This window comes from Calypte anna, chromosome 15 (genome assembly GCF_003957555.1).
Source record: "Calypte anna isolate BGI_N300 chromosome 15, bCalAnn1_v1.p, whole genome shotgun sequence".
In the NCBI taxonomy this organism is placed as follows: Eukaryota; Metazoa; Chordata; class Aves; order Apodiformes; family Trochilidae; genus Calypte; species Calypte anna.
The window spans coordinates 5,547,904-5,552,516 of NC_044261.1; positions in this window are offsets into that span (position 1 = coordinate 5,547,904).

A 4,613-nucleotide genomic window follows, 5' to 3' on the forward strand; every position below is an offset into this window, starting at 1 on the left:
CTGTTTGTTTCTTTTCTTAAATTTATTTTTCATTCTAATACTTCAAGTAGGTGGATCTGCATTCTGTCACCAAGTCTTGCTCCATAGGGCCTCTCTGGGAAAAGAGAGAGTGGAAGGACTAGAAGGAAACATTCCTTGGAATCACAGAGCATGCTTAATTGAAGAGATGATGTCAGTGAAGGCCATCATAGAAATGGACTGCTTTACCTGTAATTTGTTGATTTAATTTAAGTTTTCTCTCATTCTTTTTACAAGCTAACTTCAATAACATGCAGGTTAAGCTTGGTGTACTACCTGATGTCTTAACGTTAGTAATGGGATAATGATTTGAAACACCTTGTTGCAGCCAATACCATGACAGTTTGTTGTTTATGTGCAGACTTGTTAAAGAAGTGGCCTTTAGCTGCTGAACTGGAAGGATGGACAGTGAATTCTTGGAGCACATTAGGGTTAATTTACTGCAGAGCACAGAGGAAGCTTTAAAAAGGATTGTAAACTTCAAAAATATATGACTTGGAAGCTAAGATCATCTGCTTGATTGTTTCTGACGTGCTGGACTTTGTATCCTCAAAATAAAGGAGAATTTCAGGAGAGGAAGACATAAGTAAGGACAAAAAGCAACCTTTAGCAACGTTTGGAAATTTGAGAAATGCATTTTTAGGCAGTTTGTCTAAAAGCTGTTGTATTTAGCCCAGAGAAGAAGAAGAACAAAAAACTAAGAGCCCAGGATCCTTCATCAGAGAGAAGCAGATAAGGTATTTTTTGAAATACAAAAATAAAGATAAACATAGTCACGAGGTACATCGTGCTTTAGTGCTGTGGGCATGCTTGAAACTACTTCAGATCAAACCTTGCATCTCTTGAAAATACCTTCCATTTCATGGTTCTAAATGCTTTGTTGGTTTGGGGGATTTTTTAACAGTAAGAACTCCAGGGGTGAAAATTCACTTGAAATAATCTCTAGAAAAGAAGCAAATTCTTAGAAAAGTGTTGGCTGGGGATTTGCTTGACAAGGTTTAGCAGCAGTTTGCCAGCCTGTGATTCACTTAGCTCACCAGGAAGCATAGGCAATAGCTCACTGCTGCTGTTCTTTCATGATTATTAAAGCAGCTATGGGAATCCATCATCCAGGTAACTCCATAATCCAAAGGCAGCTACAGTTACCTTTTGCTGATTACATCAGAGAGCTGAACAAAATCACTCCTGTGTCTTTTAGGTATCTCTGGTGCTTCTTAACAAAGGGTGCCCATCTTTCTAGAGATCTGAGCCCATTGCAGCTGCACTTGAGAACAGGACTGGACATGACTATTGTTCCTCCTTGCTAGTACCCAGCTTTGGCTTTCCTGTCTTCTCTTCATTAGTAGGAGGTGAAATCCAGACGTTGCTGATTGCTGTTGGCTGTAATATCTTCCTCATGAATGTTTTCTTTTCCATCCAGCAGATATCCAACAGACCATGTGTTCAGCATGGGGCTTGTAGCCAACCTTCTGCTCTGTGCCATCAGTAATTTTGCAGTCTCTGTTGCTGGTGGGTTTGAGCAAGAAACAATCAATAAGCTGTGGAAATCAGTGTAAAACTTATTGGGTGCCATTGGTGGGGTTCCCAACACGGAGGTGTTACCTACCTCAGTCATTTGAGCAAGGAATAACAAATCTTCATGTCCTTTTCAAAAACCCCAGTTTCAGGTATGCTTCTTTGCAGACAATGTGCTGTAAAATCTGTAGGCACTCATTTCTTAGACTAGAAAGTAATGAAATAGAAGAGGTGATGAGACAGATGTTTCTGTTTCAGCCTGAATTAGAGACTGTCACAACACAAATAAGGGATATTTAAATCTTGTAGAGCTGCTCAGTTTACATTGACTACTAATACTTGCTGGTTTCATCCAGACCCCCTAGGAAACTTTCCTGGGGGTTACTATGTAGAAATTAATTCTTTGTCTCTACCAGATCAGTCTGGAAATGCCTGTCCTCTACACCTGAGAAATGGAGTGAGCAGAAGTGCTTCTTCAGAGACTAGGGAGAAGTTTAAGATGTATGGGGTGTCCTCTAGCAATGCAGTCTTCACACCTCTCTGCTCTTTGGTAAGGGCCAGACTAAATATCTTCTGCATCTAGAAAATCAAGTTTGCTGCTCAAGTAGCACTAATGAAGTTTACAGGTTTCCTATTACTCTCCAATTATTTATTTTTTATAAGAAATCAAGCATAACTTTGAATTTGTCATTCAGAAAGTTGCTTGTAAATTATGTGTGGAGACTCTAATGAGTATTTACCTGTTTCACCAAACTGACCATATAGTATTGCGTATGTAACTGTTCAGAAGTCTCACAGTCAATGTCCCTTACGTTAAAAAAAGAAAAAAAATTTTTTTCAAAGTGGTAAGATGTCCTTGAACTTTCCTGGTTTGGATATCTAACAAAATCTGTTACCTGTTGCACTACAAGTAATCCTTAATATCTTGCTAGATGCTTTTTGAAGCATTTTGGTTTCAGTTTTTCTTACAAGAGTTAAAATATTTTGAAGTTTGGGTTTGCCACATTCTCATGTTTTTATATTGAGCTATTTGGAAGGAATCCTAAATTCTCATTAGAATTAGAAAATATTTAAATGTTTAAATGGTGCAGCTGTTATCTATCCTTCAAATAGAAATAGCTCTTGGAAAGAAATATTTTGAACATGCCTTGACAAACATAAACCTGCTCATTTTATACAAGAGTTCATTGTATGCTTGAGGCATATAGTAAGGCAAAAACAAGTGTTTTGCATAGTCTAAGAGAAAAAATCCTAGCTATGTTGAGGTGGGCCAGACTAGGTACAGTACTTCAGCCTGCAGTTTGGTGATGTTCTGCTTTTTTCCCTGAGAAAGACTGCACAAATGATGGAGAAGTTACTTCCCACATTATATTCTAGGCTGTAGAGTAAGCACTTCCAGAAAAGAGCCTGTGACTGCCTTCTTCCCAGCCTGATCTTTCTGAAGGCCTTCAGCTTCTGAGCAGGAAGCAGCTTCTGGCCCAAGGTAAGGCAAGAGGGTCTCGGTGTGGAAAAGGCAAATTGTTCTGCAGGTGTCTGAAAACTCCTTCAGGGCTTTGTGTTTCAGCCTCTAGAGGGCTCCCCCTTTCTTTTGGCCAAACAAGACGAAAAGCAATCGGAAAAGATACGTGATGTTGCCCATTGCCACAAACTGTTCAAAAGAGCACTCTGCATGCTGTGTTTTTCCATTAATGTTTCCATCTTGCAGGTAAACACCAGAAAGCTGAGTGGGAAAAGTGTGTTTGCATGATAATACCTTCCTCTCCTGTATATTTTAAGGAGATGCACTGTTTCTGGCACCAGTTATGGGTTTTGCTTTTCATGGGTTAAAATTCAAGTAGTTGGTTCAGGCTGGGGTACATCTGGGCAGTACCAGAGCTCTGATCATGGCCAGCAGCAGTCAGCTGCAAAAAGCCTTTTAATTGGAAGACAGGAAAACATTTATTTATGCAAAGACTGGGACTAAACAAGTACAGCTTAAAATATTCCTTTTTGCATCCCTTAATCAAGGTTAAAATAATATGAAGCCTTATTTCTCTTTAAGTTAGATATAAAATGTATTTCTTTGTGTTTATCAGGCATTTCTTTTATGAAACCAAGTTTCGGTGTCAGTGTGGGGAAAGGGAAAAAAATTTAAACACTAGCTCAGAAGACACTGCAGGCTTTCTGTATAATTAATTATAGTAATTTAAAATCTTGTGCAAAGTCTGTGCTTGAAGAAGTTCTAAGTTATAATTAAACCAAGCTGCTAACGATGCATCTAATTGTTGGGTTACAGACAGGCACAGGTAACACGAGTTGGGCCACTGACATCAGATGTTTCACCCAGTTGTTTTCTGTTGAGGCAGCTAATTCCACACAACTGTTCCAGCAGCTGGAATGACCATCACGGGTGGGAGTGGGGATGCATGAGTTTTCTCTGACAGACTTAACTGGCCAGAAGTCATTAGTCTTTAAAGGTACCATCTCCTTAGTGTGGGCTCTCAAAAGACTCCCTCTAGGGAGTCCCGTTGGACCCCTGCTATTAAGGGAGAATGGATTAGACACTGAAATGCTCTGGCCAATTCCCCCTTCCTATCATATCCAACACCAGAAGACTCATGTCTTTCTGAAGAAACGTTGCAGTTGAGGCAAAAGGCAAATTCAACAGTGCAGACAGAATTTGTTGTTGCATTAGTGAGTCTTGCTTTTAAAAACAAAAAGTCATCCTCTCGCTGCCCCACCCTTCAATGGATTTTCCTCTCTTCAAAATGTTAGAAATGCCACATCATACATGGGCCATAAGGTCATAAGAGCTTCCTCTTACTACAGATGTAAAGCTGACTGTATTAATTAATATTGATTGACATTCAGTATAAAGGTTATATTTAAAGTCTAAATACATTGTGTTTGGAAGCTGCTGGCTGAACCTCTGAAACAATATTCCTGCTACTCAGAGCAGTGTGTACTAACCGGAAGGTTGTGAGGAAATCAGTTCAAGTGCTTGTTTTGGACTGACATTAAAACCTTTGAAAAATAGTTTAATCTCACTTTTTTCCCCACATTATGTTCTTCCTCCTGGAAATGTTTATAAGGCTGATTTT